The sequence below is a fragment of the Struthio camelus genome, chromosome 5 (assembly GCF_040807025.1).
Source record: "Struthio camelus isolate bStrCam1 chromosome 5, bStrCam1.hap1, whole genome shotgun sequence".
In the NCBI taxonomy this organism is placed as follows: domain Eukaryota; kingdom Metazoa; phylum Chordata; class Aves; order Struthioniformes; family Struthionidae; genus Struthio; species Struthio camelus.
This window is the reverse complement of record NC_090946.1, coordinates 36,493,273-36,505,329: the sequence shown is the minus strand read 5'-3', so window position 1 is coordinate 36,505,329 and position 12,057 is coordinate 36,493,273. Positions and strand designations below refer to the sequence as shown.

Below are 12,057 nucleotides of genomic sequence, written 5' to 3'. Positions count from 1 at the left end.
TTTTTATATTTTTGTTGCCACTGTTATAATATCTGTGTGGGCACTTGTGTGCACAGGTATAATTAAGTCCAATGGTTGCAAACACATTGTACAGTAGAAGTGTAAGTATAGTTTGACAATTAATAACATGAATGTCATAGCTTGCCAGATACTACTCCAAAAAGTGTCTGGCTCAGCAACTGGCAGGGACCTTCAAAAATAATCTGTAGTTCTTATCTTTGGGTTTAATAAAGATCACATCATAGCCATCATCCTATCAGATCTCAAGAACAAATCAGTGCATGGCTTACTGCCTCACATTTGTCTCCTGGTTTTATTATAACTGACAGTGCATTGTTACTGTGTTGATGTACCTATGGGGATATTTCTTGTCTGGGAAATACTCCATCTATCAAATTTACAGGAATGATATTGAGTTCCTGTGGTATTTCCTGGATTGATTTTAAGTTGCCTTCTAATTGTTTTTACCCTATTTGTAACTTCATGCAATTATTCTGATAGTAAGGAATGTTAATAAATATTTGAAGGCCCCCTGGAAAAGAAGCACTTTCTGCATTCACAGAATTCTAAGCAATTTACAGTTATTGGCTTACACACTTACAAATAAAACAAACAGAGTCTAAATAACATCTTCAGTGTTAAGTGTGAGACGGTCCCAGAACTGAAATGAAACCTTTATGCTTTGCTTCCTCAGTTTTGCTTTAACTGATACAATGAGACTCCTATTTCCACTTGCACTGGAGAGCTTAGAAATTTGCACCTAACTTGATTGTAGTATGTTTACATGCAAATTGTAATAGAGAGCTGTAGTACTGAAAGCATGTAAAGCCTGTTTAAAGGTTGACTCTGACTGTATTCTTTCTGAGTTAAATAGATAATAGATGTATTGGGGTATATTGCCTAATTACCATAAGTTACCTCCATAAGTCTGTATTTCCCCCAGACTAAATTGGAAGATTAAGTAACACAGCAAAATTCATGAGGGAGACTCAGAAAATGAGGTGAATGTTGCAGATGTTACCCTGTACGTTTTGAGTGTTCGTGAAGGCACCTTGAGGTCCATTGACTTAAAATAGCTTTCAGTTCTGTGAGTGACCCGATTCACAGAAATTTGGACCGTTTCTCTATGATTTTTTTCTTTCTGGTGATACACACAGGCTCACAGCAATGAAGCAGAATTTTTGTTTCTCTCTCTGTCTCCCCAAAGCTTTGATCTGGTGCTTTTGAAATACGGGAATTGCTTGATGTTCAAAAGAGAATTGGGAAGTATTTGGCTAAAGTGGGAAAAAGATTAACTAAGGCCTACATTAATTACAGTGTTCCCTGGACAGCCAGTGTGCCAATTTGAAATGGCCGTTACTGGGGCGCAGCAGTACTGCTCTGTGCTCTGAAAAGGTTTTATGGTCTTTCATGATGGTGATAAATTCAGAAAATAGCTTCATGGAAGTAAAAATGATATCTTGTTGGGGCAGTACCTGGCATTGTTCAATGCATTTGTTGTATTCTGTTTATTTTAGGAAGGGAAGAGAAGGGGAGGTCACACAAGGAATTAGTGAGACTGTCCAGTGGTATGTGCTGCCACTGGTGGTGGCAGCATAAACAGTTGTATGCCTTTGAAATTCAGCTGTGAGGAGCAGAGCAAGCTTTAAACCAGGGCAGCGCTTCCTTATGTTGTGACTGTGCCTGCAGCCACAGCACTTTGTGCAGTAATTTGAGTCATCTCTCACAAGCTTTTCAACACACCTAGAAGCTTAAAGTGCTCCACAGTCCACTACTTGTCAGCAGTCTTCACTAGCTTCCTCAAGCTGCTCTTGTAAAATGGAAAAGGGACACATGTAAGGAGAAGGAGATAAGCACTTGAGATGTAGGCACTACTCTTCCTTAATGACTCTGTACTGAATGAGTGCCTTAGAAAAAGGGCTTGAGGGTGCCTCCTTCTCTTTTAGGTGAAACATAAAACCAAACCTGAGATTTTCTGTGGTAATTGCGTTACCTATTGCCCCACTTTTTAGCTGAAGACGTATTGACCATAATGTTAGCCCTTAGAGTTAATTTCTTAGCCGTATAACTTCTGAAATTTCTGTTTGAATAAAGCCACCACTACCTTGGACTGTTTTATGCTGCTGTTGTGTTGGCTCCCAAAGGGATTTTGTTTGAATAGTTTTCTGGGGACTCTGCTGTATTGACACTCCAATTTTTTTTTTTTTTTTTAGGGTAAAGAATGCAATCTAAATATAAGAGCAATATTATGTAAGATCTCGGTAAGCTAATCTATTTTCAGGATAGACTGAAATGCAAGCTGAGTCCTTAACTGGCCCTTCTCTCTTTCCAGCACTGCTGAATTTAGGCATAATTCAGAGGATGGGCAGCAGAGCTTTCTGTGTTGTTAAATATACTTCCTGTTTTGCCCATTAGAAACATTGTTTTACTCCCCTTCCTCTTACCTTGTGCTCCTGTAAGTCAATTTAAAGGGACTGACTAGCACTCAGCACTTGAAATCCTGATTTATATTTTGAGTTTTGTTGTGGTCTAATTATTTGGCCTTCGGTCAGCTCAGTGCATCCTTGTGTCATGCAGAGAACTTCATTTACTTTGAAGGGAAGTGCTATGGGTTGCCTTTGTGGCAGGAAACCTGATGAGTATGGTGCAAAATTAACATCATAGCCTCAGTTCTTAAGAATCTAATTATCAAAAAAGGAGTTGCATTAAAAGCTTAAAGAAGGAATTGTAGCTAAGTACAGAAAAAACTATGTCAGGATGAAATTTGGAAGGCTGGGATAAAATGTAAGTTATAGTGACTGAACAGGTTATAAGACTGTTAGAGAAGGCTTTAGAAACATATTAGAAATGTGAAAGATATTGTAAGATGTTCATGGGAAAAGAGAGCATATATCAAATGTTATAGGGAAGACTGAAGTATTCAATGCCCATATTTGTATCAGTTTTCACTACAAGCAGATTTTTAACAGTTAACAGAGCATAAATATAGACAAGAACAGAGGAAAATGGATTAAAGCAGATGTATGTGAGTTTCATATTTATCATATCCTGATAAGTTTTACCTAGGAACAATTAAGGAACCAAGAACTGTTAGCTGGTGTGGAAGACCTCACGGAGAGGGGTAACATCCCAGACTGCTGGAAAAGGGCCAGCACTCTACCTAGCCGGGGGTTTTAGTAGACTGCAAAGTAAATATGTTTGCTGTATTATACTACTGGTGAGGAAGAAGTTCAAAAAATGATGATAAAAAACTGAATGTAAGAAAAATGTATGTATGTATGTCAAAAAAGTGGGGTTCTTTCAAAATTTTATTTTTCTCTGGTTTCATTTCAATTTTCTCTCTCTAATTTGTAATATTTTATTTTGATTCTAGTGATCTTTGGCTGCATATATTATGTATTTACACTATCCAGATGACAGCAGCTGGATATTTTCTATGTGCTCAGCTGCAGACCCTAATCCTGCCTGTACTCTGAGGTGGAAGTCCTAGTACTACATGATCAAGTGCATATGTCTATGATACAAAGCTTAGATGCATCCCTTAGAGGCAAATTTTATGCCTCATGGAAATTTGGATCTCAGTGTTAATGTATAGTAAAATCTGCACACAGTTCATTAGTGAAATTATGACTATTAAATTCCCCTAATTTAACTTTTCCTCTTATTCTGTACTCTTGACGGGTGGATGACCTTTGTGTTCATACGAGATGGAGCTTTTTCCCACTAGCAGAGCTGTTTCTCAGTGCTTTTAGTGTAGGAAGAGAATCCCCGGAAAGCCATAGCAGTTTATCAGTCCTGACTCAGAATTGAAATAAATATCTATTACAGTTCAAAGAGAGGTCTGCAGCACATCCATGGCAGAGAAGCTGAATTAGGCTGCTATCTTTTTAGTCAAGAATAAGTTTTTTTTGACCTGATTCTGTGGAGAAATGTCTAGGATAGTCAGGGGAGCTGAACTGCACACAAATGAATCATCGGAAATTATTTTGTAGGAGAAAAGACTTGGTGAGGCTCGTAGAGAGAGGAGGGGAATGAAACATTTATCTAATTTTGAAATTTAAAGATGAGATAAAGGATTTTACAGCAATTTATGCGATGCTTGTCTCTATTCCATGTGAATCAATTTTGACTTTTAAAGAGTAACTGGTGGGGTTATTGAGGATACCCTCAAAAGAAAAATAGGAAGAAATTTACTTTTTTTCTCCTTCATACACTAAGATGTTCTACCTACTGACTCACCACCTGACTTTCTTTCCACCTCTTTGAAGGAAGGCATGTTCCTCCAGAAGTGAGGAAGTCAGCAAGAGATGATTTGTTTTGGCAGATTCTGGAAGGAGAGTCTTGATTTCAGGTGTTTGAGTCACTTGTGAAAAACTGTGCAATTTTAAAACTTGCTTCCAGAGGAGGAAGGGAGGAGTTCTTGAAAGATGGAAGTCTAGATTACTGATGTGTTCTTGAAACCTGAAAGTTACCAGAACGAGATTATTCTTTTGCAGTGTGCTTTTAATTATGTCACTTTCCCCACTGCATTTCTATAACTGTATTTCTAGCATTGTAAGTCAAGCTAAACTTGGAGACATGCCTAAAGCCAGTCTGCATTTCTTTATAACTAGATAAACGCATCATAATCACTGTTCCATGAAGGACTGACAAAACTGTAGAGTTGTATCATGCTATCAGTATTCACTCCAGGAGTAGCTGTATGCCGTCACTTGCTACTGTGCAAGTTATTTTATGAAGCTTTAGCTACTAAAGGGACTTATTAGACTGTATAATGATTTCTTTCAATACAGATCACCTCAGTAGTATTTTCTCTCAGTTGTGACAGGCTTTAAATAATTAAAAACTTCTAAATCAGTTTTTTCTCAGCTTTTAGCGTCTTCACTTGTGGAAAGGCTGAGAACTAGTTCAAAGAGAGTCACAAAGAGTAATTAAAGAAACAGTCCTATTGAGATCAGGTTTACATTTATGATTCAGGCAGCAGGAATATGTTCATCTATCAGAAATGTTTGAAATATCCTGTCAACGGCAAGGAATATTCCACATCACTAGTTGGAAATCTTGCCATATTTTGGTCTTTCGGGGTAAGCAAGAAGGAAAACTCTTTAATGTGAGAACCTGGAGTATATTTATTTACAGGTGTAACAGGCAAAAATGTTTAAAATCTGTCTTATTTTGTGCTAGAGGAAACTAAAATTCTGTTAAGCTTCAGTCAATGAAGTAGGAACAGGCTGGACCTCATAAAACCTACTGTATCTGACTGTAGAGCTTCTTCGTCTCTTTGGGAGTTCACAACACAGAATGGAGATTTCACTGTTAGACAGTCTACCTGTTTTCTTCATGTATTCTCATTAGTGAATATTAAAATTTATACTATATTAAGTATATATTAAATATTGGTAAATACTAAAAAGGGATAATGGGACATATTCTGGAATATTGCCCACAGAATTTCTTTCGAATACTTCTACTGTTAATATTCAAAGGGAGAGGTTCTATTTTTTCATAGGAAAGATTTTATTTTGGCCAAGAGGCCACCAGTTCCATTTTTTTAGTGTATTTGTGAAAACATCTGTTCTGCTGAAACTGGGTATGTGTGCTTCCTTAAAAGCATTAATTTTGTTCTTGATAGAACAAAATAAAAGAGAAATAATAACCTTGCAATAACTTGCAACTCAAGTAACTTTTTCCTAGATATGAAATGTATTCTTGACTCTCCTAAAATGCTAATAATATGTTCACATGCACAAGCAAAGATATAATTATGTAAGTTTTATATTAAATTATAACATGTTCCTGTAAATTTCCCAGCTGAGATGTTACTTTTTCATACAATGTCGCTTGACATTGTATGGTTGCTGAAAAAACCTACCATTTAACTTCATGACATTTTTTCCATTGTCTTTCCAGAAATGAATTTCTTTATTGCAAGAAATCAGAATTATTTACTGATGTGGAAGACAAATGAGCTGATGTTCCACTGGGTGTTCTGAACAACACGTAAGTGTAATAAATTTACTAAGACTGATTACATGTTCAATTCAGCTAGTGATTATGATTTGATTTTAGCAATGAAATCATTGGTTAAGGATTTTTTCCTAATTTATTTTTATCGTAGCAACAGATAAGGTAATATGACAGATTGTGTCTGAGGTGAGACCTTTCTGAAGGCATTGTTTGTCCCCTTGTTTTATTCTGCACATTAATCTCCATCAGGCTCTGCTATGGATTCATAACCTTCATTCGGGAAAATCCATGGCAACATAAGTCAGGATTAATGGTAATTGATAAGCTAAGCTCTAAAGAAAATTATGCAGGGCCTACCTGGTCAGCAGAACGACCTGACTCTAGATAAACTTCTTTATTTAATAGCCTCTCCCAAAATAGCAATACTGTGACCTTTTATAGGAGGAACAGCAAAAACACGACTACGCAATGGCAGACAGAAATGTAAACTCTGATTAAAAACTTCAGTTTTGAAAAGATTCTAAATAATATTAATGATCTCAGATTTAATGCACTGGTACACAAGGGAAGGAGAAAAAGGCTATTAATTCCTTCTTACTGAAATTTGTACTGAGCATTGTTGTTGTTCAGTAACAATATTGTTTCTGATATTGCTGGTGGAATGACAGCCTTTAATTTTCTTCTGTTTATGCTTGATTTCATTGCCATAAGCATTTCTTGCCTGATAAATGTCCAATAAAATGATCTTTTAATTCTTGAGGTTGATGTTGCTTGGGTTTCTGAGTAGTCATTTGACTTTTGAAAGGCTAATTGATTCAGCTTTGTTCATGGTCTTGTTTCTGTCTCCTCTGATCACAAACATTTGTGGGGACAGCTTTATAGGCTCCAATATTTGGGGATTGGATATCTGTCATTCAAATAGCTGAGTACTCATGAAGCAGCAGGATTTTGAGCATCCTGTTATTCAGTATTTTCAGTGTGCTCCCTGTCACTCTTTTCAGAAAAGTTCTAGTCCAAGAGTAGAAATGACACCATCTGACTGTAATGATGTGTCATATACAGTAACTAGTGAAAGTCTAAACCTGAGGTTTGCCACACAGCCAGACAGCTTGCCCTTCATGTAGACTTTTCTACAACTCAGAATAGTTCTCTACTAAAACATTGAAAATAAGAAGGTATAAAAATGGTCCCCTGGTCAAGAAAAGTTGGTAAGTTTGGGCCTATGGTGTCAAAATTCTCTTCTTGAGATAGAAAATTGACAAAATGACGTTTGCAGCTTTATGAAAGATCAGACTGAGGAAAAATAAAAACAGCAGACATCCCTTTTCAATGTCGATACCTTTGTTCCGATTACATAATTGAAGTAAAAGTTGTCATTGGGAAGAAAATAGAGTTTTCATCTCCATGTTATGAATATGAATACTTGATGTACACATTAGCTTTTCTGATAGAGAAGATATATTTGCAAAACAAATGAAATGGTTTAGTAGTACCTTATTGTCCAGTATAAAAGCTAGATTGTGCTTAGCCTAATGTCACTGTTTAGCCATTGGCTGAAACTGAGCAAGAAGTTTCCAATTTCTTTATGTGACATCCCATCATTTTCATTTCCTTTTATTACAGTTCCTGTAATTTTATGATGCCCAGTTCTTCTCTGTGCTTTCTGGAAAGATATTTACTCATAATCTCTGAGCAAAAGAATGGCAAAAGCTGCACTACGCCAAATCCTGGTATAATTATAAATCCCTCAGCATAGCACTTACCAAAATAACTAAACACGTGTACTTTGGGTGATTGATTTTTCAGTGCATTCAGCAATACTTTAGCTTTGTTTCCATTCTCAAGAGTGGTGTTAAAGATCCAGTGTATTCTGGTAGCAATGGAATGATGTTGCTGATGAGGAGAGCTTATCTAAATTTTTCAACAATATCTTTTCTCATCAGAAAGTGCCAGCTGTTTGAAACTGAAATATCTGTGTTTCATCAGTCTTTTCTCAGAACAGCCCACCTGATAAGCTTTTCGTAATATCAATGCTTTTGCAATTTGTGAGAAGCCCGTTAAACGCAGCTATATAGGGTAAGAAGAAGATATTCCAAGCTCTCCGCCGCAAAGCTTGTAGCAGAGAAATTGTGAGCATATGTAATCCTAGCCAGGCTATGTTCCCCTTGTCTGAAGAGACTGAAAGTCCTAGTAGTTCCTGTTCAGAGTAATCCTGGTCACTCATACTGGAGCAGCAACTGATTTTTTGGGTTAATTTCATTACTATCTTTAATTTCCTTAGTTTTCTAGACTTTTCCTGGTTCAGAGAGTACATATATAAAATTATTTCATGGCATAGAAATTTTGAATTGTGAATTTGATTGCTGTGTACTTTGGGGGAAAAAGTCATGTGAATAGTGCTGATGATAATGCAGGTATATATTATTTTTACAGGGATTTTAGGTACTATTCATCAGAGAAAAACACTGTGCAGATATGACTAATTTATTTCTTTATCTTGAAAGAGAACTGGCTGCTAACTGAAAGCATTATATACTGCCTAGTTTCATGATACAGTTACTTTCAGTTCAACAGAAAATGGCCCTAAGAGCGCAGAATTGACTGACAATATGTTAGGGGACGCATACTAAAATAATCTTTACTTACTGAAGCTTCAGCTTGCATGCAAAAATTTCATTTAACTGTGGTAACAGAAATTACATTTCAATCAATATGCTCTTTGCTGCTAATCCATTTTTCCCCTTTCATCTGAAGAGGCCCTAAATAACATGTTAGACAACTCATACTGTTTCAAAACTAATTTGAAATAAAAATGCCTTTGAATTCTTGTAATTTCAAGCATGCATTTTGCAAGAATAACGTGTTTCCATGCTGCTAGTGTATGGATGCATACTAGTAAGTGTGCATGATGATGTACTTTCTTTTTTTTGTCCACGTTTATTGTTACAAATGAAATTTTTCAAACTAGTTGAACTGACTTCAGAGGGAACTGTGGGTTTTATAATAAAAACATTTAATTTGAAATATTCTAATAGAACATCTAGCAAAAATTTTAAATTGTAAGGGAACTACTGCTTATTACTATGTTGCCTTTTCAAAATTTGAACGTGTTTCTACTTTGATGTTCTGATACTGATTTTTTTAAATTTGTCCTTTTATATTAGTACTTTTCTCTTTGTAGGATCTTCTGCCTTGTAGGTTTCCTTTTTCTAACTTACACTGGTATTTATATGTAAATGGATATTTCTGTTCCTTAGTAACATTAAAAAAAACTTAGTTGAAAGCATTTATTAAAAAAAGACAAAAAAACTTTTTAAAAAAATCTGAAAATAGGAAAGTATTTTAATAGATTTAAATGACACATTTTTAAACCACAAGGCAGTGAAACTCAGGGAAGCTTTATTTCATTTTCACGTGGCTGAGTATACTACTTTGCAGCACGGTTTAAGAGTCTGTGACAACTGCTTTTTGCTGACGGAGACAGAGTGTCTGAGTGAGGAGACAGAGTTGCCAGGTTAGTACCTTCTTTGCAGTCCCGTTACTTAGGAACAGATATGCTTACAGCTCCTTAGCTATCCTCCTGCTTCATATATAACTTATCTAGTGAATCAGAGGCAGAGTCAGGATTTCATAGCTTTACTTTTCTGTATGAGGAACTGTCTGTGCGCATCAGCACTATCATTTATACCAATTTTGCTTTGAGAAATATTATGAAGTTCTGCAGTCAAACCATACTTGCTTCACCTATAAATTACAGTACAGCAGGTAATCCTTGGAAGCAGGCTCATTTCTTCCAGATCTTCCTCCTATAGGAATTTCTTTCTGTTAACAGTAGCTACTAGCTAGGTGTAGCGTAGCCACTAGCTAGTTGAAAGTAGCGTTGGAATAAAACACTGATGTAGGTTTTTTTTTTTTTTTTTTTCCTTTGTAGCAAAAGAGGTGTTGTCTCGAGGAGTTTTACCTCCTTGATGTTTCATCATTCTCAAGTTCAGTGTGAAGTTCAGGAATTGTGTTCAGTATGTGAGCGAATATTGAGAAATGCCTTTTCTTTTGTGTATCAAGGTATAAACTGTGAAAAAAGTAATTTTTCCCAGAGGGTGGCACTACTGCTTATGCAGAGGCTTATGAAGCCTGGTGGTTTTAAAAACGGGAACCAGTCCCGTCTCTTCAAATGTGTGCTGTCAGTTAAGCAGCCATGCCATGTAATGCCATGTAACGTCATCTCTGTGTTGGTTCAATGAAGGATTTTGGTTAGGTTTTTTTAATCTTTTACTTTGTACGGTGACAGCAAACATCTTTCTGAAACTTTGCCTCTTGATCGCAAACTGAAGAGCATAGGAGTTAGTGGGACGAGTTCTGATCTGGCAATACTCAATTATCAGTGGCAAATTTTGAAGCTTTTGAAAGTAGTCTGCTGGTATTGTCATTTTAGAAAGAAAAGATACTCTGTCTTTATGTAGATCACTTAAATATTTTCAGCAGCCTGTCAAGGTTACTCACAAATTTTTCGGATTGTTTTTCCACATTGACAACTTGAAACATGTCTTTTGAAACTTGATACAGCAAGACTGATGGCAGCAAGACTCTTGCACGGAGTCTGTTCAAATACCCTCTCCATGATCTAAGCTAGTTACCTGTATGGAGATACCTGATATTTTAGGCACGTTCTCTGTATGATTCTGTTAAATTTGTCAGTGGTACACCTGTAGCTTCCTGACAAAAATCATACTTGCCAAATTATCAGAGGAACTGGATGCCTCTATTGATGTACTTGGCTTGTAAGCAAACTATTTGACATTAATTGAACATAAGACAGGTCTTGCCTGCCAATTTGTGATGTTTCAAACAATAGTATAATTCCCAACAATATATCGCTAATATTATCAAATATCTAAGCCAGTTCTACAAACCCCAAGCAGCAATATCACTTAAATGAAATTGCATTAAGACCACATTCATTTCAATCTCTTTATAATAACCCTACCTATATATCAAGCACAGTCGAAGAGGTAGCAATATTTATTTGCATATTTAGATTACATTAAATTTAATTCCATTAATTAAATATTATTTACATTTCCTAAATGCTGTCATCCTCAGCAATGATGTAGTATAGTGTGCATTATGCATACCATGTGTAATTTATTAAGTACACTCTATTCACAAACTAAAAGGTCTATTGACTCATTTGCATGCTTTTACTTTTCAGACTACAGGTTTACTTGACAGTGAAGTTACTATGGAATATGTTTTGACACCAATTTTAACATCACTTTTAAGCCAAAATACAAATATAGCCTGCGCGTGACCAATTGTAAATTAAAGATGTTGCTTCTGCTACATGACTACCATATCTAATATGATGTGGTTGATGTTGATCAAAAAATTGAAACTTTTAAACACAGACGATGCCCTAAATGTTGGCAAATGTCATGCTTTTATCATAATGTCCTTAAAGCTTTGATATATTTACATAAATGTCACGTCCTGTTCCTGAAGATGAAAAAGAAAAACACTTGATCTACTTTTACTCTCCACGATTGCCCTTTAACTACCAGAATAATTGTTCCAAGATGTGAATTTTTCCTAATCTGAAGACATGAGGGTCCTTGATTTTGTGGAGAAGCTTGAAAGGAATATTTAGCTACAGGCTCTATTTGTTATATGGTCCTGTGATCTCTTGGACCAAAGAATTACAACTCTCATGAGTGACTGGTTACTAAGAAAATCCTATAGTTTTATATATAAATCTCTGTATTGAACATACTTGTTATATTTTTTCTATTAAGCAAAGAGAAATTTCCTTCTTAGTTAGAATCAGATACTACATTGTGTTCTTGATGGATCCAGCTGTATCAGAAACACAAGCTTCTGACCGCTGTCCTAGAGAACTTGCTTTCACTCACTTTCGCTCCCGTTTGCTTTTGTTGTCACTGCGACGGAAGACATGGGGCTGCTGTAGCATATGTTACAGCTAGGCACTCATCCTCATTAGTAGCATCCCCGTGGAACTGGGAAGTGTGTGATGTGCTGCTCTCAAAGCAGCAGTTTGTTTTGCAGGTGAAGTATATGCCAAGACCATATATGTGA

At 36.1% G+C, this 12,057-nt stretch overlaps 1 protein-coding gene across 12 annotated transcripts in view; it reads left to right on the top strand.

The window, feature by feature from the left end:
- LRRC4C (leucine rich repeat containing 4C) overlaps positions 1-12,057 on the top strand; it is a 551,925-nt gene that overhangs the window by 219,870 nt on the left and 319,998 nt on the right. For all 12 annotated transcript variants that reach the window (XM_068945546.1, XM_009682821.2, XM_068945542.1 and 9 more), the window contains exon 2: positions 5,911-6,000. The gene's annotated coding sequence lies outside the window, so the exon portion shown is untranslated. The remainder of the gene's footprint in view (positions 1-5,910; positions 6,001-12,057) is intronic.